The sequence below is a fragment of the Stegostoma tigrinum genome, chromosome 11 (assembly GCF_030684315.1).
Source record: "Stegostoma tigrinum isolate sSteTig4 chromosome 11, sSteTig4.hap1, whole genome shotgun sequence".
Lineage (NCBI taxonomy): Eukaryota > Metazoa > Chordata > Chondrichthyes > Orectolobiformes > Stegostomatidae > Stegostoma > Stegostoma tigrinum.
In genome coordinates, this window is record NC_081364.1 from 11,525,150 (window position 1) to 11,549,539 (window position 24,390).

Here is a 24,390-nt window from a genome sequence, read left to right on the forward strand (position 1 = left end):
TCTCCCCCTCCCCCATTTCTGATGAAGTGTCGAGGCCCAAAATGTCAGCTTTTCTGCTCCCAGGATGCTGCTTGGCCTGCTGTGTTCATTCAGCTCCACACTTTTTTATCTCGGATTCTCCAGCATTTACAGTTCCTATTACCTCTGGCCATTAAAGATGTTTGTGAACTTAAGTAATTATAAATATGAGCTTTTGTTGTCTGCCTCTGATCCTACCTGTTCAAATGATGCACCAAGTTTGAAAATAATTTAGATTCCTTTTTCTGTAGAACATGAACATTGGCTGGTATGTTCCAGTTTCTCCAAAATGCTAGATGCCTCATGATTGCAACTTATTGAAGTGAGTATTTGTGCTTACCTGGACCATGTTATTATGACTTGGAAAAAGCTTGAGTATTTCTTAAATATTTCACAACAGGAAGATTATTGAGGTACAAGAGAGGACATAAGGACAGTTCAGAAAGATGTTGTGTAGTTCAAAAGGACATGTAAATGAGAAAAAGACTGCAAATACTTGTTATAGCAAACCAGGCAAGTACGTTTCTGAATCTCAGCAAGGAATAGAGTCATGGAGTCATATAGCAAGGAAACAGACCCTTCAGTCTGCCTCGTCCATGCCAACTAAGTTTCCCAGATCAAACAATTCGCACTTACCGGCATTTGGCCCATATCCCTCTAAAGCTTTCCTGTTCATGTACCGATCGAAATGTCTTTTAAATGTTGTAATCGTACCTGCATTTAGCACTTTCTCTGGCAGTTCATTCCACGCATGGACCCCCCTCTGTGTAAAAGAAATTATCCCCGCAAGTCCCTTTTAAATCTTTATCCTCTCACCTTAAAAATATTCCCTGTAGTTTTGAGCTCCCTCACCTGAGGGAAAGTATCTTTGCTATTCAATTTATCAATGCCCCTCATGATTTGACAAACCTGTAAAAGGTGACCCTTCAATCTCTTATGCTCCAGGGAAAAAAGCCCCAGCCTATCAGTATAACAAAGTGTGGAGCTGGATGAACATAGCAGGCCAAGCAGCATCTCAGGAGCACAGAAGCTGATGTTTTGGGCCTAGACCCTTCATCAGAGAGGGGGATGGGGAGAGGGAACCGGAATAAATAGGGATCATCCAGCTCCACACTTTGTTATCTTGGATTCTCCAGCATCTGCAGTTCCCATTATCACCAGCCTATCCAGTGTCTCCTTATAATTCACACTGTCCAGTCCAAGCGACATCCTGGTCAATCTTTTCTGAGCCCTCTCCAATTTAATACTATCCTCCCTACAGCAGGGCAACCATAATTGAACACGGTACTCCAAAAGTGGCCTCACCAATGTCCTGTACAACCTCAACATAATGTCCTAACTCCTATAATCAATGAAGACAAGCTTGCTAAAAGCCTTCTAAACCACCATTCTACCTGTGATGCAATTTTCGTGGAACTATGTACCTGAATCCCTCGGTCTCTCTGTTCAACAACACATGCCAGGGTCCAACCATCGATTGTACAAGTCCTGCCCTTGTTCATTTTACCAAAATGCAACACCTCATATTTATCCAAATTAAACTCCATCTGCCACTCCTCAGCCCATTGGCCCAATTGATCAAGATCTCTTTGTAATCTAAGAAAACCTTCTCCACTTTGAACTATACCACCAGTTTTGCTGTCATCCACAAGATTACAGATCATGCTTCCTAAATTGTCATCCAAATCATTGATATAAATGTCAAACAACATTGAACCCAGCGCCAACACCTGTGGAATGCCGCTGGTCACAGGCCTCCAGCCAGAGAAACAATACTTCACCTCCACCCTCTGCCTCCAAAAGTCAAGCCAATTTTCAATCCAATGGGCAAGCTCACCCTGATTCCCATGTGATGTAACTTTACTAATCAATCTACCATGCAGAACCTTGTCAAAGGCTTTACTGAAGCCCATGTAGACAACGACTATCACCCTGCCCTCATCAATCGCTCTGGTACGTCCTCAAAAAATTCATTCAAGTTTGTGAGACATGACTTCCCACACACAAAGCCATGCTGGCTATCCCAATGGAGAGAATAGGGAGCCCCTTGAAAATCAATGAGGGTGTCTATGTATGCAACCACAGGAGATAGAAGAGATACTGAATAAATATTTCGCATCAGTTTTTACTGTGAAGAAAGGCATGGAGACTGGTGAACTCCAGGAAATAAATATTGAGGCCTTGAAAACATCCTCATTACAGAAGAGGAGGTGCTGGAGGTCTTAAAAACATTTTAAAAATGATGCAATTGTTTAAAATTATGAGGCGGTGGGTCAGTGTAGATAGAAGCAGGTTATTTCCAATAGGTCATAGACTTGTTATGAGGAATGGTAAGCCTAGAAACTAGTTTAAAATGGATTATTCATCACAAAGCATACCCTAGCCATTGGAATCGTACTTATTATGAAAATGTTGCATGTAAATTGTTTTTAAGATAATAGCAATTTACTGAAGAGTTGTCAGTGGGATGAATCTGGCAGTTACCAATACAGAGCCTGTCTGGCCTTGGCTGGAATATGGAGTGTATTAAGAGCCCAGAGATAACAGGACTAAGAGAGGTCATCATGATGTCAAATGGTGCGAATGCATTCCATTCTTATAGACAAAACAGCGTGCAACAATGGATCTTTAACAATAATTCTACCACTTCATAATCGTTGTTTCTCCTTTCTTCCGCACAATCTACACTGTTTACAATACTGAGCGAGTGGTTCAGATTCCACCCACCAATCAGCCACATAACAATAAACTAACATAATAACTAGGGAACAGGTTCAACTGATTAGACTCACCCTGTGAAAGTGATGTTCATTTGTGTATAATAGCACTTCTGGGTATATAAAAAAAGAAAAATAAAGAGAAAGTGAAGTTGATTTGTAGCTACAAATGTAGGAAAATAGGTGTTTTATTTTAAATAGGATCTAGCTGGCTCCTGGTATTTGTTTTATTTGCAGGGTTTGTAGGTGTCACTAACAAAGCCTGTGCAGTAATTGTCTATTTGAGAGAGATGATGGTGAGCTACTGCCTGCTGCAAGGGAAGCAGTTTAGGAAAAATCAAGTGATTTGTTAAGCGGGAAGTTAAGAGTCCAAATAAATCCAGTGCCTCATATAGGCCAGACCAGGTAAGGATGGCAGAGTTCTTTCACAGAGTCATTGAGTTGTACAGCAGGGAAACAGATCGTTCAGTACAGCCCGTCTATGCTGAAGACAGGAGTGAACCAATTTTTTTTTCACAATAAGCCAGTAATTTCATTGAGCAGCACAAATGTCATGGGCTATGGTAAGAAATCTGGCATCATCACTGGAGAGATCCGTGGAGGCCATTCTTGACATCAGGAGCAACTCTGCATTTTTAAATTAGGTTCTGGATTTTGAGATGAGATTCCCAATAGGTGGGGCCAGTTATTAACTGCAAAACTTGCCTCATTAAAAAGCACCTTCCTGTCCTTCCACCTGCTGTGAGCGAGCTGGATGTTGACAATTCTTGACATGGAAGGCAGAGCTGGTACCTGAGAACTTCCATTTGCTGCTTGCTCCAATGGGCTTCCCTTTTGGATACCAGGCGCCAATATCTCAAGGCACACTCTATGGGCAACAGTTACATGCACCAACATTCATGGACAAGTGAAATCAATATGTGTGAACCTCTAAACGTTATTCTGATACATCTCCAATCTGCTCACAGTACACTTCTGCACCTCAGTGCTGCACTTCTGGGTGTAACAGTGACTCTCATTGTAATGCTGCACAGCAAGGACACTGTGCACTCAGGGCCACAAACCCAGCTCCTGGACTGGACCACTCTGCCAAACATTGTCCTTTCGTACCTTGCCGCCTCCGCCACTCAGTCTAGGATCACTGCACCACTGGATGGCCTGTTTATTTAGCGTAAATGAAAAGCCACAGAGCTCGCCGTGGTTGTCAGCAATTCTCGGTCAAGTCGTGTGAAATAACTTTCAAGTTGGAAGTCCCAGCATGTTAAATAAAGACCCAGCACAGCTCCAGAATGACAAAGTTTTTTCCGGGTGCACAATGACCTGGCACTGGGACCATGGATGCCCGGCCGTTCTGGAATATCTCAGCAGTGGGTGAGTTGTCCCAGGTTTGGTGAGGGGTAGATTGGGGCTAGAATCAGGTAAATGGGGCACAACAGGGGCTGGGTGAGTGGCTAATGAGGCACGTTTGGTGAGGCGCACCAACAAAACTCACAGGCAGAAAGCCTCTGTGAATCTGGATAAGATGGAGACTTACCCAAAAAGAAACATAAGACTCATCGTCACTGGGGAGGTGATGACCTGCTGATGTTATCCCTGGATGGATAATCCAGCGACTCAGGCAATGTCCCAGAGAACCAAGTTTGAATCTCAGCTGTCCTCTGCGCAGTTAGGGATGGGTAATAAGTGCCCTCATCCCATCAATGAATGAAAAAAAGATGCCAAATCAGGATTTTCAGGACCCAAATCTAACAAAGCTGACCAACGTACACATTTTCCCCAGCTTTGTTCCCAGCGCTGACTATTTTGGGGGAGGCCAGATGAAACACATGCCCACGAACTGCCAGCAGACCAAAACTGGAATGTCTCTGGCTTGACAGTTTCAAGAGCCGGCCTACAGATCCCAGCCTTGTTTCCTTACCAATACAGAGTTCATCCCAGTTAAAATCTCCACAAGCAACCATTCCCCTCCCCTTTAAATCCCTCAACCATCCCAGAGGCAGGTTTAGGATCTGGAAGCAGTGCCACCTCCTCTTTCCCAAACTTTTCACCAGATTTTTAATCCTAATTTATTTGACGAATTTAGCTGCTATGGTGCGATAGGAACTTGGACCTTGCTTGTTATTTGTCCAGAGATAATGGGAACTGCAGATGCTGGAGATTCCAAGATAATAAAATGTGAGGCTGGATGAACACAGCAGGCCAAGCAGCATCCCAGGAGCACCTGGGATGCTGCTTGGCCTGCTGTGTTCATCCAGCCTCACATTTTATTATCTTGTTATTTGTCCAGCTCTCTAGGCTATTGGACCAATCAACAACCAGCATTAGGTGGTCTTTTACTTCTTTGTTTCACATTGCTCACTAACTTCCTGTCATCAAGTCAGTGAGACAGAAACCGAGGTGCCTTTCTTTATCAACAGATTTTAAGGAATACCCAGCCTTCTATTTTTCTAAATCTCGCCACCAAATTATCCATTTGCCTATTTAGGCTCACAATAAATTACAAACTTTGCCCAGCAAAGAGTTGTAGAACCCCTACAGTGCAGGTAGAGGCCACTTGGCCCATCTGTCTGCACCCACCCTCCGAAGAGCTGGGGGTCTACCTCTCCCGAAAGGCACCAAGAGTGCTGATGGAGGCCATGTGCTCCCTGTTCAAGAATACTTGGGAATGAATGTAGCTGTGAAAGAGTGGAATGCAGTTGGGAACAGCTACCCCCTCCATGGCCCCGTGCCTGGACATATTGATGACCCCTTTCACCAGATCCAGGAGCAAGCCAACGAGGCCAAATCTTTTTTAATTAAATCATTACCACATCCCTCGTATCTATTATTAAACTAACAGACAACAAGCACAAAGGGAAATACTCAGTCTTATATTATTTTCTAAACCAGAGAAAATCTTCTGCTCAGAGATTCGCATGCCTCTGGGGCAAGTGCAACTTGAAACTGCTGACTCACAGGTCACAAAAGGCCAATTAGTCGGCCCCTTCCACACAACAGGCCTATCAGCATCCCTTTGTATATGGGTGGCACAGTGATTAGCACTGCAGCCTCACAGCACCAGGGATCTAGGTTCGATTTCCCCCCTCAGGTGACTATCTGTGTGCAGCTTGCACATTCTCCCTGTGTCTGTGTAGGTTTGCTCCTATTTCCTTCCAAAGATGTACAAGTTAGGTGGATTGACCATGCTGAATTGCTGACAGTGTCCAGGGATGTGCAGGTTACGTGGATTAGCCATGGGAAATACAGGATTACAGGGATGGGATGGACCTGTGTTCGATGCCCTTCAAAGAGTTGGTGTGGACTTGATGGGCCAAACGGCCAGCATCCAGGGATTCTACGATATCACCAGTCAATTAAACCAAAACACTTCTTTAACCACATGCTACATTAACATCTTCAATATTTTCATAAGACTTAGCTAAATTTAATTTGATCATTTTGTATTGAAGTTACATGTATAAATGTGAGACCAAAACTGTTCATATCAACTCAACGGCTGTTACCGCCGATAAATAAATGTACATATCACATAGATTCCTGTTCACGACTCTCCCAACTCCTAACTTCAGTCTGGAAAATTTGGGCAAATTCTCAGTCAATCTGAAAAGATGTAATTTTTAAGAAGTTGTTAGTATAATTTGGGTAAAGAGAAAAGGAGGGGCATTTATATAGCACCTTTCATGATTTCAGGTCACTCCAAAATTCCAATGAGACTTTTTCTTTGCATGCATTGACTATTGCAAGGTTGGAAACAAATTTGCACACTGCTCGCTCCACAAACAACAAGATAATGTACTTCTTCATGATTTTCTTTATATTCACTCGTGGGATATAGGTATTACTGGCTGGCCAGCAGTTTTATTGCCCAGCCCTTGCTACCCTTGAACTGGGATAACAAGATGTAGACCTGGATGAGCACAGCAGGCCAAGCAGCATCAGAGAAGCAGGAAAGCTGACGTTTCAGATCAAGACCCTTCTTCAGAAACCCTTGATCTGAGTAGCTTGCTCGGCCATTTCAGGAGGGCAGTTGAGGGTCAACCACATTGCTGTGGGTCTGGAGTGACATGAAGGCCAGACTGGGTGTGGATGGCAGCTTTTCTTCCTTAAAGGACTTCAGTGAGGAAGGGCCATTGGACCCAAAATGTTAACTCTGTCTTTTACTTCACAGATACTGCCAGATCTGCTGAGCTTTTCCAGCAACTTCTGTTTATGTTCAGTGAGGCAGGTGTGTTTTTCCAACAATCTTCAATGGTTTCATGGTAGTCAGTAGATTCTCAATTCCAGATATTTATTATTGAATTGAAATTCCACCCTTTGCCGCGGTGGGATTCAAACCCATGTCCCCAGAATATTAGCTGAGTTTCTGATTGAGAGTCTAGAATTAATACCACTAGGCCATCACCTCCTCCTCTAAGTGTTGGTTGTAAGTTAAATATTGATAAGGAACCCTGCTCTTCTCTAAAATAGTGGCACGGGATCTTTTATATCAACTTGAGAGGGTCAATAGAGGCTTTGGTATATCATTAATCATTGGCAGCCCCTCACAGATGAGGATGACTCCCTTCCACTCTTGGGGTGAGTCTGTAGCTGACTGTACAGACCAAAGCAGTTTCCACAGGCTTTGTTACACTAGGGGCAGAAGGCGTTACAGGAAGGCCTGGTTGGGACGTTGGTGTGGCACAGTCCTCCTTGTGCTGTTTTCATCTGGGTTCCGCTTTTTCCCAACAGCAAGTCTCGAGATGCTTGACCTCCTCCTGGATGGTCCTCCTCCACTTTGAACAGTCTTGGGTCAGTGATTCCCAGCCATCAGCGGGAATGCTGCACTTTGCTAATAAGGCATTGAGGGTATCACTGAAGCGTTTCCTCGGTATGATGGCTTACCTAAGAGATTGTGCCTCCAACCCTACAAAGCAGCACTCCCCTCATACTGCACTGAAATCTCAGCCTTGATTTCGGTGCTCAAGTTTGCAGAATGGGACACCCTGCAGACCTAGAGGTGAGACAGCCACCAACCAAATTATGGCTGACACTGAACAAAGCTGAACATAGCTGATTCACTAAGCTTTGTGAATGTCAGCGACACAAAGACAATTTGTGCTCCTGAGATGCTGCTTGGCCTGCTGTGTTCATCCAGCCTCACATTTTATTATCTTGGAATTCTCCAGCATCTGCAGTTCCCATTATCTCAAAGACTAAAGGAACATGAGTACACATCCACATGTACACACACATTTACCCCATGCACCCACACATACACACTCATACAGAACCTTTAACTGAAAACATCTCCCTCCTCCCTCTCTCATCCCTTTAAGGCACAGGAATGATAAATTGTCCCTGTCTTGTTGGAAATATAATCCAGAGGAGGTGCAGTTGATAGGACAAAGTGAGAGAGAGATCTATAAAAAGTCAGGAATGACCTGTGCTTCAAGCACTGCCTAGGGCAAGAAGGATTAGAAAGAAACATTGTAAAGGAACCTGTGAGCTGACAAAGACAGAAGCACAGTCATTCACCAAGTCATTGTAAAGTTTAAACAAATGTTACAATTGTAATACAAGATACCAGAAGCAAAGATCCGACAGTGTTTTTAATTACCAGTATTTTGTACAACTTTTGTGACAGATTTCTTTTTTACTAGTGTTATTTAAACAGATATAGAAGAAAGAATTTTCTATGAAAACAAATGGAACCCAGAGTGTTGCCTGGGGCTGTAGTGTTTCATCGGCCTATATGAAATGCTACCATCAGCAACCACTGGGATTTGTGCAAGCTTGCAATCTGTAAAAATCCACCTTTAGAAGAGCTTTTGCTCCCAACTCTATTTAATTGGTCTCACTGATACAGAGAACACATCACCGTCAAGGTCAATATAACAAAGTGTGGAGCTGGATGAACACAGCAGGCCAAGCAGCATCTCAGGACCACAAAAGCTGACATTTCGGGCCTAGACCCTTCTTTGTGCTCCTGAGATGCTGCTTGGCCTGCTGTGTTCATCCAGCTTCACACTTTGTTATCTTGGATTCTCTAGCATCTGCAGTTCCCATTATCACCGTCAAGGTCAATGTTTACTAGACTTAGCACAGGCCTGGGATCTTGACTTTATTCAGTGCAGCGAGCTTTATCTCCAAAGATCTCCACCTTTCTTGCCCACCCTACAGATTGATGGCTGAAGTAAAACAATGATCTTGTTACTATCAATGTTCAAATTCAGTTCAAGAGGGGGGACCGGGGAAAGGGAGTTGGAGAATCTTTCCACCCTACTAATCAGAGTTGATCATTATCATTGACACCGCTGGCACATTTCAGGAGATGTTGCCACTGGCCAGCATTGGGACCAAATTCCATTGGTTGCATATTGCTTGTGTGCAAACTGACACTGGTTACATCTCACAGTTAGCGTGTGAGTTCACCTTTAAGAGGAATGCTCATGGTATTATTACTGCATCATAGCATATAGAGCCATAGATTCGTACCACATGAAAACAGATACTTTGGCCCAACATGTCCACATTGACCAGGTTTCCTAAACTGACCTTGTCCCATTTGCTTACGTTTGGACCATAATCTTCTCAACCTTTCTAATCCATGTGTTTATCCAAATGTATGTTGAATATTGTAATTGTATCCGCCTCTACCACTTTGTCTGGCATTTAAAGTTTTGGCAAAGATCTGTAGCTCGGGTTGTGGGTGAGGTTGTCAACTTGCCCGCTGAGCTGGCTTCTTCTCATTCAGGCGCTTCACCACCAAGCTCGGAGACATCATCATTGGAGCCTCCAATGAAGCGATTGCTCAGAGAGCGAGTCAACAACCACTTCCTCTGGCAGCTCGTTCCAGATACACACTGCCCTCCTGTCCCTTTTAAATCTTTCCCCTCTCACCATAAACCTATGCCCTCTAGTTTTGGACTCCCCTACCCTGGGAAAAAGATCTTGCTATTCACCTTGTCAATGTCCCTTATGGTTTTATAAACCCTATAAGGTCACCCCTTACCCTCCAGAAAAAGAAGCCTCAGAATATCCAGCCTCTCCCTATAGTTCAAACCCTGTCTTGCCTGACAGTATAAAGATCTCTGACTCCATCTTAACTTGGATCCCCTAGTTGTACATGTCGTAGGGGTGTCTCTGCCCACAAGTGATCTGGCAGGAGCATTGAAATGTATGGATTCGGTATTGAAATGCTGTGGTGCCTTCGGAGCTTCTCCAAGATCAGCCACGATCAAGTGGTGAGGCTGTATTTTTTGCTGATGCCAATTTCTGTGGACAAAGAATGGAGATGTTCCCTGCCCATGGAATGTGCCATGTGTTAGTGACTGGAGGTTGACATAGAGGCTTGGAGAAGACATCAGAGAGTTTCATCCACCAGGGCTCTCAGTCTGCACAGACGTTCGAGTCCAGAATTGGTGCTGTCCAGTTACTATTCTCCAATAGCTAGGAGAATCATGAACGGCTTATAAATGAGCTGAAACAAGCTAGGAATGAGATGAAAATGGAAATAAAGCCTTTGCTGCTTATTCGTAGCCATTCGAATTTTAAGGGAAGAAATGAACTTTTGTTTTACACAATATCAAGGTCTCATTTCTCCATTTGTCACCATATTCTCCCAAGTTTGTCACTATGCTTGCACCTCTCAGGGCCCGGGAAAATTCCACCAACTGTGAATTTAACACTCGTATATTGCAATGAAGCATAAAATATGTTCTGTTGGATCTTTCAACATCACATTACCCATTTAGTGTTTAGCTTAACGGGAACAAACATAAGTATTGTTGCACAAGGTACAAATACCACCTGGAGACAAAACCCACATCAGATATCTGCTCAGACTCTGATGTCCCCTTTAACAGGGCAGAGCAAATGGTAACTTTCATCCTTATGAGGACCATGATAAGGTTGATAACCCAGCATTACCTTCTGTCTTTCATAAGAGGGTATAGGTTGCAGAACAGATCAATTGGCCCTACTGGGAGATGTCATCATTTAGATATGGTACTAATTAGCCCATTTTCATTTTCACAAACAAGCAGTATGTCTCTACTAATGATCAATAAGTCCTCTCTTGTGTCCTCCCTCACATCAATGAAGCAGATCCATTTGCCAGACCTCACTGCTGCTTGCAACACTTTACTGTTCACAGATTCAGTGCCAATTCTCCCTTTCATTACAACATTTACAGTATTTTGCTGATATGTCCTAAGATTACGGAAAGCACAATATTAGTTGGAATCCCTTCTTGTGGGAAACATGAGTTCAGCAATAGTGTTGCAGCCTGCTGAGCATTTACCTCATTCCACTGTGCATCACTGAACACAGGCATAAGGGCAGTTTAAATCATCAATTGGACACAGGCATTTCTGGCAGGATTGGCATTTATTGCTATCCCTTATTGAACGAGCACATCAGGGATCAGTTAAGAGTCAACCATATTGCCTGGAGTCAGATACAGACCAGACCAGTTCAGGAGAACAGTCTTTGGTAACGACTGAACCTGATGGGTTTTTACGGCAATCCAGTAGTTTTGTGCTGACTATGGCTAACGTCAGTGCTTTGGCCTAGATTTGTTTAAATAACTGAATTTAAATTCCCTAGCTGCTGAGCTGGAGGCCAGTTCACTATCATCCGCAGACAGTCATCTGGTATCCAGCTCACTGCCTGCGCCCGCACATGTGTGCAAACACACACACACACACACACATTATCACACACAGTCACACACACAAACCCACACACATTATCATGCATATAAACACATTATCTCTCTCACACACACACACACAAAATGGTATAGAGGTGTGCAAGAACAGACATCAATGATGTGAATCAGTGATTCAATGAGTTTGTGGGAAATTCTGTAACGCTAAATTTCAAAAACAAAGGGAATTTTTAAAATTTATTTCAAAACTCCTCGTGATGCAGAATTGTGTCTTTAAAACCAGATAAACAACCACAATTATTAAGATATCCTTTAATAACCAAGTAACTGAATGTGTATCCAGACTGCTTGAAGAGATTTTCAAACACACATTTGAGAAAATTTTACCAAAAATAACAAATAATTGCAAGTTAATTATGCTATTCATGTTTTACATGAACATCCTCCCACTTTATTAAAGCCAAAAGAACTGAGGATGCTGTAAATCAGGAACAAAAACAGAAGTTGTTGGAAAAACGCAGCAGGCCTGGCAGCATCTGTGAAGGAAAAAAATCAGAATAACTTTTCAGGTCCAGTGACCTTTCCTGAAAACAGTTCTGCCTACATAACTTATTTCAGCTTAAATAAGAATATATGTGCTATTTGCCTCCAACATACCATGAGATAACAAACTCTACCTTCTGGGACTAGAGATGGTTACTCTGAATCTTCTAATAAATTGATTAGCAACTAACATATGCAGCAGGTGTACAAATGATGCGCAGTTCATGGAATTATGAGTACCATATTAACACGAACTGAGGATTGGTTAATCCATAGATAAGTAAGAATAAGTAACTCATTTTCGAGATGGCAGTTTATAACCAATACAACTACAAGGAACAGGACTCAATTTTACAATCTTTATCAATGGGTTTCAATGGTGATTTTAGTAGAGCTCTTGTTACAGCAATGGTTATGTTAACTCCAGTAACATAAGAAATTGGACATGGATAACATGGCATTGAATAATTCAACAGGTATTTATTACGGATAACTATGCCATCCAGGAAATGTGTTACTAACGGGCACCCTTGGGACCAGCATTGCATCAGTTGATCAAATATTCTGATTGATCAAGAGATGCAAATCAATGTAAAAAAACACACTAAGTGATAGAAATTCAATGCAGGAGGTGTACACATCGGTGTTACACTTTATTTACAGCATAAATCACTTAAATAATTGTTCAACTTAGCTTCAAATAACACTTACCAGCAGAGAGCCTTCTCACTTGCACCTTCAGCTAACTGTTCAGAGATGCGATAACACAATAAACTTCCAATATTTCAGGTTTCTTTCTGTCGGTTTATTGAGAGGGCCACTTCATAAGGTGCTGGTTAAAGCAAATTTTGCTCTATAAGCAATTACATTCACAGGCACATCAACATCTAGACTAACATCAATAAATTGCACAGGGCAGCATGCTCCTACTAGGGTGTCATACCCTAAGTGATCAGTGGTAGGAGGAAGTCTGAGACCTTTATTTACATGCTATGATACAGTGACAATACCATTAGTATGTCTTTTAAAGGTATACTGACATACCAGCCGTGAGACATTACAAAACAGAGCCCCGTGGAAAAAGTATGGATATGACATACATCAGGTGGATCATACAATTGAGAAGTGGGCCACAAAGGTTTTGGAGAGAAAATTGAAAAGCAAGTAAGAGAAGCAAAGAGAAAACATCAGAAGAAAATGACAATTAATTTTACAGGGAATCCAAACTTGTCTACAGGTATGTGTAAGGGAAGCTGGAACCAATTAGGAATCAAAAGGAGACTAACACGTGGAGGCAGTGGTATTATTGAAGTGCTTGTTGAATGCTTTGCATCTATCTTTGCCAATGAAGAAGATGCTGCCATTCCATAGTGGAAGAGAAGGTATTTTAGACACTTGAAGGGTTTAAAAATGTTAAGTGGAAGCTGGTCTGCACTTAAAAGAGATAGAGTGCCACCAAGGGCAATGACAGTGAAAATTGCAGTGGCACTGGGCCATAATTTTTCAATCTTCCTCAGTGCCAACGAACTGGGGAATTACAATCTTTATGCATCTCCCGCGTGGAAAAGAAAGAAGAGGGCATGGATTTAAAGTCATTCATGAAATAAGCAAGGGTGAATTGAGGAAAAAACTATTTTGTTTTCACTCAGTGAGTAGCTAGGGTATGGAATGCATTGCCTGGAAATGAGGTAGGTTCAATTGAGGCACTCAAGGGGATGAGTATTTGGAGAGAAATGATGTGCAAGGGTTTAGGGGAAAGCAGGAAATAAGCTCATTTGACAAGGTGGAGCAAGAATGAGGGGCTGAATGGCCTCTGTCTGCACAGTAAAATGTATGTGATGATGTATCAGATTGCATTTGAATTTAATAAGTCAACAGTGCCAACTACAGCTCTATGAGAGTAAGACAGGCAATATTCTAACTCTTTCTTGTTCTCTCTTTCCCACTCCTTTAGTCTCACTGTAAAGAATCTCTTTATCCTCGCAGTGAAGATCAACAGATTAGTTACATCTCTGGTTGCCAAGACAGTCGATGCCAAGCAGCTGGGAGTCTGTAAGATTGTAGCTTCTGTCTCCGCTGATCTGAAACAGCAGACTTAAGCTGTGGACAAGAAACCTCTGCTTTACAAACAGAGCACAGTAGAACTAAAAGGGCATGACAACTGGTCAGGACTCCACGTTTCTCATTCACACACACCACAACCGACAAAAACAAAATTGGGAAACCCAAAGTTAATTAACCCCTTCAGCCACAGTGCATTTGCCAGTGCCCAGGCTTGGATCAGGTCTTGTTTTTACAGAGGCGTGGTCTACGTCATCACGCCAACATACTGCCGAAGAGTTAGCCACATCCTGAAATTGGCAGCACAACAGGCAAATGGTCCATTGACATTGTCCCATCATTAATGCAGAAATTATTCGCCATGGACATAAAACAGTTTGTCCTGTAGCATCTTTGAGGCAGCATGCGTTTGCACTCCTCTCGTTTTTGCCCATTAACCAACTCCTCCCCTTGTCCACATATGCAGGGGTTATATAAATGCAAGTTTCGCCTTTCTCTTCATTCATTTTTGGGTTTTGGGTGTTGTTGTTAAAGCCAGCATTTGTCCATTCCTAATTGCCCTTTGAGAAGGTGATGGTCAACCACATTGAACAATCTCAGCCCATTTGGTGTACATACACTCAACAGTGCTGTTGGGGAGGGAGTACCAGGATTCTATTTAGGTTGCCACCTTGTGGACAAGAAGCTTATGCGTAACTAGGAATCCGAGAGCTCAGTGCTAATAGGAACTGCAGATGCTGGAGAATCCAAGATAATAAAATGTGAGGCTAGATGAACACAGCAGGCCAAGCAGCATCTCAGGAGCACAAAAGCTAACGTTTCGGGCCCAGACCCTTCATCAGAGAGGTGGATGGGGTGAGGGTTCTGGAATAAATAAGGAGAGAGGGGGAGGTGGACCGAAGATGGAGAGAAAAGAAGATAGGTGGAGAGAGTATAGGTGGGGAGGTAGGGAGGGGATAGGTCAGTCCAGGGAAGACGGACAGGTCAAGGAGGTGGGATGAGGTTAGTAGGTAGATGGGGGTGCGCCTTGGGGTGGGAGGAAGGGATGGGTGAGAGGAAGAACAGGTTAGGGAGGCAGAGACAGGTTGGACTGGTTTTGGGATGCAGTGGGTGGAGGGGAAGAGCTGGGCTGGTTGTGTGGTGCAGTGGGGGGAGGGGACTTCACCAGTTTCAAAATCTCCCCTTCCCCAACTGCATCCCTAAACCAGCCCAGTTCGTCCCCTCCCCCCACTGCACCACACAACCAGCCCAGCTCTTCCCCTCCACCCACTGCATCCCAAAACCAGTCCAACCTGTCTCTGCCTCCCTAACCTGTTCTTCCTCTCACCCATCCCTTCCTACCACCCCAAGCCGCACCTCCATCTCCTACCTACTGACCTCATCCCACCTCCTTGACCTGTCCATCTTCCCTGGACTGACCTATCCCCTCCCTACCTCCCCACCTATACTCTCTCCACCTATCTTCTTTTCTCTCCATCTTCGGTCCGCCTCCCCCTCTCTCCTTATTTATTCCAGAACCCTCACCCCATCCCCCTCTCTGATTAAGGGTCTAGGCCCGAAACGTCAGCTTTTGTGCTCCTGAGATGCTGCTTGGCCTGCTGTGTTCATCCAGCCTCACATTTTTTTATCCGAGAGCTCAGTGTCTGGAGCATTGCTCCTGGCAGAGTCATCCATCATGGTGAGGTCAAGAGGGAGGTTCCAGACAAAGCGTGATCCATGAAGAGCTCAACTGCAGAGTAAACGGAGCATGATAGCTGAATTTAAATTAGAGCATTGTTATGGTTACGAAGGTGAATGAAGGCTGCATCAGAGAAGGACCGTTGATCAGCATGGCCTCCATGCCACTGGATTTGACCCCTATCTGCCAAGATCCATGGGGGGCTTTCTGCGCACCAGTCTCCCCACATTAAAATGCATCACAAACAGGCATCCTCCCAAGAGGTACCAGTCCCACTCATATCCCTATGGCGATAGACTTCGTGGAGGGGGCAGAACTGTGCTATAGGGAAGCCCCCAGTCACAAGCTAACACATTAGGCAGTGAGGGGTCAGATTCAATTGTCTTGATCCTCGATGAGGCAGATAGAGCATTTCGCCAACTGCACCTTCAGCTAAGCATCCCTATTCAGGATCTAATCTGCTCACACCAGCAAGGGAGGGGGCTTGAAAAGGTACCCTAAAAATAGCCTGCCTCAAAACTCCTGACTGGATCACTCTGACCAGAGGGATCGACCATATGTGGTTAGAAATGAAGAATGATAAACTTTGGAAACTTTAATGTAGCAATCCTAATGGACCCAGCTAACAGACACCAGCCTGAGAGAAGAACTGCGAACACAGCCAGAGAACTGAAAAGATGCCAGGTCGACTTAGCCTCTCTCTCCGAAACCTGCCTTGCAGATGGAGCAGAACTAAAAGTAGTAACAAAACATTACACCTTCTTCTGGAAAGAGGAGGAAGCTGATGAGTCCAGAATTCAGTGCTAGATTCACAATTAAGAAGCAACTCATCAGCAACTCATCTCTGAATGTCTTATGGGAATCAATAATGAAAAACTCATGGCCATCCACCTGATACTCACCAACAACGAGATGGCTACAGCTGTGAGCACTTTAGTCTTGACCCTTGACTCAGTGGAGGAGTAAAGGGGACTTTCTATGTCAACCTTGACACACAAGCATCCCCAAGGAAGGCAAGATAATTCCACTTGGAAACTTGAATGCCATGGTTAGTTGGGACCACAACTTTTGGAATAGAGCAGAGATAGCGAAAACTGCTGATGCTGGAATCAGAGACAACACAATGTGGAGCTGGAGGAACACAGCAGGCCAGGCAGCATCAGGGGAGCAGGAAAGTTGATATCAACTTTCCTGCACTTCTAATACTGCCTGGCCTGCTGTGTTCCTCCAGCTCCACATTGTGTTGTCTTTGAAATGGAACGATAGGAAGAGAAGATATGAGCAACATCAGCTCCAATGAAGTCCTCTTCCTCACAAAATACTGAGTACAACCTCTCCATCACAAACATGCTCTTCCATCAGAAAAACAATTCAAAGCATCGTGGAGGTCCCATGCTGGAAATGATGGCATCTCATTGATCACCTCAATGCCTGCTCTAGGGACTATCGGGATGTGAACATCAACAGGACTATGTTGGCCTCAGATGACAGCTGTACTGATCACCGCCTTTCCCATTCCACAATACCCATCAGACTACACATGCAGAGGAGGGTTCAGGTGAAGCAGACACAGCCAAGATTCGAATTGAGAGTTGTAGGAACTGCCTTTGCTGGTGAATCTGAGACAACACGGTGTGAAGCTGGATTAACACAGCAGGCCCAGCAGCATTAGAGGTGAAGGAAAGCTTGACGTTTCGGGTCGGGACCCTTCTTCACAAATGCGGGAGGGGAAGGAGATTCTTAAATGAATAGGGAGACAGGGGGAGGCAGATAGAAGATGGATAAAGGAGAAGATAGGGTGAGGGGAGACAGACAGGTCAAAGAGGCGGGGTTAGAGCCAGTGAAGGTGAATGTAGTTGAGGAGTTAGCGGGGGATAGGTCAGTCCAGGGAGGACGGGCAGGTATCATGGGTGGTTCAGCAGTTAGCAAAGCTGCCCCAGGGACCCAGGTTCAATTACGGCCTTGGGTTTACACCAGATGCTCCAGTTTCCTCCCATAGTCCAAAGATGAGCAGGTTCAGTGGATTGGCCATGCTAAATTTCCCTACACTGTCAAGCGTAGGATAGTTGATTAACCATGGTAAATGCAGGGTTATGGGGATAGGGTGGGGAGCTGGACTGTTCTGTGTGGAATGCTCTTTGGAGGGTCAGTGCAGACTCAGTGGGCTGAATGACCTCTTCCACTCTGCAGGGATCCCATGTATCAGTAAAGATAGATCAAAGCAGCCATTCTCTACGCCAAGACACATTTCTATGCGTTAAGTCTAATTCTAACATTGCACTGTGTCCACAACAAAGTATTGAGTCCTATTCTGAAAAGAGGCTGACACAGATTGGCAGTCCCTACAAGTTGGGCACCTGGCAATGCAGAGGAAGAATCATCCTGGAACTGATCTGCAAGTACTTGATGCTGGCACTTTGTGCAAGACTAAATATAGTGGTTTCAGTCTGCAGCACACAGATCTCTCACTTTAATGAGGAGAAAACCGAAAGGTAATACCATCGAAAATGCCCTCGACCGCATGTCTCGCATTTCCCGCAACTCATCCTTCTTACCCCTTCCCCACAATTACAACAAAAACAGAATCCCCATCGCCCTCACATACCACCCCACCAATCTCCGGATTCAACACATCATCCTCCGCCACTTCCACCATCTGCAATCTGACCCCACTACCAAGGACATTTCTCCCTCCCCACCCTTATCTGTTTTCTGCAGAGACCACTCTCTCCGTGACTCCCTTGTCCGCACCACACTCCCCACCAGCCCCGCCACCCCCGGCACGTTTCCCTGCAACTACAGGAAGTGCTACACCTGCCCCCATACTTCCCCCTTCACCCCCATCCCAGGTCCCAAGAACACCTTCCACATCAAACAGATGTTCACTGGCACAGCTGCTAATGTGGTATACTGTATCCGCTGTTCCTGATGCAGCCTCCTCTACATCGGAGAAACCAAGCAGAGGCTTGGAGACCACTTTGTGGAGCACCTGCACTTTGTTCATGACAGACAACTACACCTCCCAGTTGCAAAACACTTCAGCTCCCCCTCCCCCTCCTTGGACGACATGTCCATCCTGGGCCTCCTCCAGTGCCACAATGATGCCACCGGAAGGTTGCAGGAACAGCATCTCATATTTTGTTTGGGAACCCTGAAGCCCAATGGCCTCAATGTGGACTTCATAAGCTTCCAAAACTCCCGACCCCTGACTTATCCCAAAACCAGCCCAGCTCGTCCACGCCTCCTTGACCTGACCGTCTTTTCTCCTACCTATCCATTCCTCCCACCTCACTGACCAACCCCCACCCTCACCTCCTACCTAACAGCCTCCTCCCCGCCTCTTGACCTGTCCGTCTTCCCTGGACTGACCAACCCCCATCCTAACTCCCCACCTATGCTCACCTTTACTGGCTCCATCCCTGTCTCCTTGATCTGTCTGTCTGCCCTCCATCTATTTATTCCTTTATCCACCTTCCATCCATCCCTCTCTCTCTATTTGTTTCAGAACCGCCTTACCCTCCCCATTTCTGAAGAAGGTTCCAGACCTGAAACGTCAGCCTTCCTGCTCCTCTGATGTTGCTTGGCCTGTTGTGTTCATCCAGCTCTACACGTTGTTATCTCAGATTCTCCAGCATCGGCAGTTCCTACTCTTTCTCTTCATCTAAAGTCACAGTTTTCACAGGGACACTGATAATACCCAGCTCCACCCCTCCTGAATCCTGACCTGTTGCTAAATTATCAAATGATTATTTGGCATCCAGTACAGGATGAGGAAAACTTTCCTCCAATTAACCGAAGAAAACTGAAACAAATGTTTTCAACTCCACTCCAAACATCATTCCCGAAACACTGACTCTATCCATCTCCCTGGCAAGGTTTTGAGATTGAGTCTGTTTTCTTTTATCACCTCAGTTTCATTTACAACACAAATATCCAACTTCATCTTTACTGAAGCCATCTATTTCTATCACAAAACCATTCCCTGACTTCTCCCATGTCTTAGCTCTTCTGCCACTGTAGCCTTCATTCACGCCTTCAATTCCCCTTGACTTGACTATTCCAATATGTTCCTGGTTGGTCTCAAGCATTCTGTCCTCCTTAAACTGGTGGTCATCCAAACTATGATTTCTGTGTCTTAAATGACAGCAAACCCCAGTCCCGTGTCACACGGTGCTCGCTGACAACTATTGGCTCCCAACCAAGCAATATCTTAATTTCAAAATGATGATCCTTTTGTAAAAATCCACCGGTGGCCCCAATCCTACTTTCTTTGTAATCTCCTCCAGCCCAACAATTGTCTTCAGATGTCTGCATTCCCCCAGTTTTGGCTTCTTAAGTATCTCTGATGTCACTGTACCCATGACAACTGTCCTAAGCTTTGAAACTGTCTTCCAAAGCCTCTTTAAATCTCAATTTTCTGTTTTAAAACCCCTTTTAAAATCGACCAATTTGACCAACTTCTGATGAAGTCAGCAACCTACATATTTAACCAGCAACTTAGGACCATGAGTTAGCCGTCTGCATCAATGTCACTTTTCCACAAGCTCCATATTAATGTATATATCTATGATTAAGTGTCTTGCAAATGATTGAGCTTCCAGTGAAATGCCACTTCTCTCCACAGATGCCGCCTAACCTGCTGAGCATTCCCAGCACCTTATAGTCACTGAATCCTACAGCACGGAAACAGACTCTTTGGTTCAACCAGTCCATGCCAACCATAACCCCAAACTAAACTAGTCCCATCTGCCTGGCCCATATCCTCCAAACATTTGTTATTCATGTACTTATCCAAATGGTTTTTGTACACTATAACTAGCAACATCCATGACGGGAAGTCCATTCCACACACAAAACCATTCTCTATTTAAAAAAATTTGGCCCTTATCTTTTTAAAAAATTTTTCTATTCTCACCTTAAAAATATGCCCCCTTGTCTTGAAATCCCATAAGACCATAAGACATAGGAGTGAAAGTAAGGCCATTTGGCCCATCGCATCCACTCCGCCATTTAATCATGTCTGATGGGCATTTCAACTCCACTTCCCTGCACTCTCCATGTAGCCCTTGATTCCTTGTGAGATCAAGAATCCCAATCTTAGGGAAAAGACACCAACCATTTACTTTATCTATACCCCTCATGATTTTATAAACCTCTCTAAGGTCACCCCTCAATCTCCTCTGCTCCAGCTGAAAAAGTCCCAGCCTATCCAGCCTCTCTCCATATTCAAACCCTCTAGTCCCGGCAATATCCTGGTAAATCTCTGTTGAACCCTCTCCAACGTAATAAAAGCCTTCTTATAACAGGGCAACTAGAACTGGACAGAATACTCCAGAAAAGGCCTCACCAAAGTCTTGTACAATCTGAACACAACATTCCCAACTCCTATACTCAAAGGCCTGAGCAATGAAATCAAGCATGTTAAATACCTTCTTAACCACCCTTCCTGTATATGATGCAAACTTCGAAGGATTACATACCTGAACACCCAGGTCTCTCAGTTCTACAACACTTCCCAAGGCCCTACTTTTAATTGTTTAAGTCCTGCTCTTGTTTGTTTTATGAAAATGCAACACCTCAAATTTAACCAAATTAAACTCCATCTGCCAATTTATATCCCAATGGCCCAATTTCAAGCTCTTTTTGTCAAATTAGATACCCTTCTACACTGCCCACTATACCATCAATTTTGCTGTCATCCACAAACTTACTAAACATGCTTTCTATATTCTCATCTAAATTATTTATATAAATGGCAAACAAAAGTGGACCCAGCACTGCTCCCTGCAGAACAACCACTGGTCACTGGCCTGCAGTTCAAAAAAGAACCCTCCGCCATCACTCTCTATCTCCTGCCATTAAGCCAATTGGCAAGCCCATCCCCCTCTCTGATGGAGGGTCTAGGCCCGAAACGTCAGCTTTTGTGCTCCTGAGATGCTGCTTGGCCTGTTGTGTTCATCCAGCTCCAGACTTTGTTATCTTGGATTCTCCAGCATCTGCAGTTCCCATTATCTCTGATACAATTTTAACCTCACTGCGAAGCCTCTTCCAAGGATGCCTAGCCTGAAGAAGTTACCCTCCTCCCTCCGGACCAACCTCAGGGAATCTCTCTCCCACTGCAACTCTCTTGTAATCTCTTCAGCCCTGAAACTGCTCAACCATGTCCTGAAGCAAACTGACCTATCCCCTCCCTACCTCCTCACCTATACTCTCCTCTCTACCTATCTTCTTTTCACTCCATCTTCGGTCCGCCTCCCCCTCTCTCCCTATTTATTCCAGTTCTCTCTCCCCATCCCCCTCTCCGATGGAAAGTCTCAGCCTGAAATGTCAGCTTTTGTGCTCCTGAGATGCTGCTTGGCCTGCTGTGTTCATCCAGCTCCACACTTTGTTATCACCCTAAATCCCATACGTTCTAATTTTACTAGTTAGCCTACTATGCACAACCTTGTCAAAGGCTTTACTAAGCCCAAGTAAACAATGTCTACTGCTTTGCCCTCATCAATCATTTTGATTACTTCCTCAATAAACTCCATCAAGTTTTTGAGACCCAATTTCCTTTGCACAAATCAACGCTGATTATCCCTAATCAGTCCTTGCCTTTCCAAGTGCGTATAAATCCTATCTTTCAGAATCACTCCCAACTCCACCGAAGTCAGACTCACACGTCTAAAGATCCTTTGTTCAACAAAGATACAAATTTAGCCACTCTCCAATCATCTGGGGGCTACCTCATCCATAGTTATAGATGAGTCAAATATTTCCACAAGAAACCCTGCAATTTCCTCCCTAACTTCCCACAACCTTCTGAGATACACTAGATTAGGTTTTAGTTCAGATTTAAAGCAGTATTTTCCTTTTTCAAAAAGATTATATTCTTTAAATATTCATTTAGTATCTGCGTATGTGTCAGAGATAGAGGAAACAAAAGCAGTCAGAAATCAACTACCAGGAATGTAATCAGCCCGACTTGGTGACCTGACTATGCTCCCTTCCCGTCTCACATCAGAATTGAGCATGCCCACTCCTAATTTCCCAGATAGCGGCTAAGAGTTTACCACATTGCAGGGTGTCTGGAGTCACAGGTAGGTAAAACCCAGCCCTGAAAGACATTAGTGAATTAGTTGAGTTTTTAATGACAATCCACAATAAGTGTGTGATCACCATCATACCAGATTTTCATTCCAAATGTTTGCCGTGGTGGGATTTCAATCCACGTCCCCAAAGTGTTAACCTGGGTTTCTCGATTACTGTTCTAGAGACATCACCAATACACCGTCGGGATCCAAATGAGGATTAGGAATCAGCATAGGCTTGGTGGGCTGAAGGGCCTGTTCCTGTGCTGTATTGTGTTGTTGTGTCACACTCTTTCCCTTTAACCTGGCTCTCTGGTCAGTACTTGCTGTACACAGAAAGGAAAACAGGGAAAACAATAAATTGCCTCGAAGGTAGCGTCAGCAGTTTGATTATACTAACTCCGAATTACATACAGTAAATAATGACAGCAGGGTACAACTCCCATCCACAAGAATTTAATCTAAATGATTTACAGATACTCATTAAATGGATCCCAGTTGTAGAGGATTTGGCATCACTGGCAGGCCATGCAATCTGCTCGGCTGGATCATCAACAATAAGCTTGCCTGAACGGCCCTCACCTCCAAGGCAATGACTTCATGCCTTCAATCATTCAGCTCCTGAGAAAAGTCAAACGCTGTGAAAAGTTCATTAACTTTAGGTCAGCCGTCAAAACTAGAGATGGAGAAGGTGCCTGCAAGTCTAAATCAGTGAATTCATGAACTGATGCCAAACGCCAGAGAATGTGGCACATCTAGAACTGCAGCTAATATACACACAAACCCACCCTGAGGCAGTCCCTGCCCATATGCAACACGACCGGGACAACATTCTGGCGTTTGGCTGATAAGAACAGTTGTGCCACACACGTGCCAGGCAACGATTACCTCCAATCAAAGGCAATGTAGCCATCTCGTACAGCTTGATATTCTGTAGTATTACCATTGCTGTATCCCCATTATCAACTTCCTAGGATTATCATTGACCAAAAACCGACTGGACCAGCCATACAAAGAGCAAGACAGAACTGAGGAGTTCTGTAATCAGCATCTGAGCTTCTGGCTCACCAGTGTCTGTCCAACATTTACAAGGCACAAATTAGATGTAAAGGTAGACAAACAGGAGGCTGGAAGAACTCAGCAGGCCAGCAGCACCTGGTGGAAAGGAGCAGTCAACGTTTCAGGTATTACTCTTCTTCAGGACTGGCTAGGACAAGTTAGGTGTGTGATGGACTGCTCTATATTTACAGCTCCAATGACATTCAGAAATCGCTACACCATCCAGGACAACGAAACCTGTTTGATCAGCAGCCTATTCACAATTTAAACATTTGCGTACTTCACCACCAGTTCACAATGGCATATATGTGTAACATATACAAGACGATCTGTAGCAATGTTCCTTTAACAGCTCTTTCCAAGACTTTTGTCACCTAGAAGGATAAAGGCAACAGGGAAATGGGAACACCACCACCTTCAAGCTCCCCTCCAAGCCACCCACTATCCTGACTTGGAAGTATACAACCATTCCTTCAGGCCAATGGGTCAAAATCCAGGAATTTCCTCCCTAATGGGTGCCCCCACACCAGATGGACGACAGTTGACTATTGTGGTTCTGGAATTTGACTCAGCATGGCCGTCACAAGGGTA

General features: G+C 44.3%; 1 protein-coding gene across 4 annotated transcripts in view; it reads right to left on the reverse strand.

Annotated features, from left to right (window-relative positions):
- sema3b (sema domain, immunoglobulin domain (Ig), short basic domain, secreted, (semaphorin) 3B) overlaps window positions 1-24,390 on the reverse strand; it is a 414,455-nt gene that overhangs the window by 384,263 nt on the left and 5,802 nt on the right. Inside the window, exon 3 of one of the 4 annotated variants that reach the window (XM_059649746.1) lies at window positions 12,640-12,760. The exons of the other annotated variants lie outside the window; for them this stretch is intronic. The gene's annotated coding sequence lies outside the window, so the exon portion shown is untranslated. The remainder of the gene's footprint in view (window positions 1-12,639; window positions 12,761-24,390) is intronic. 4 annotated transcript variants of the gene reach the window in all.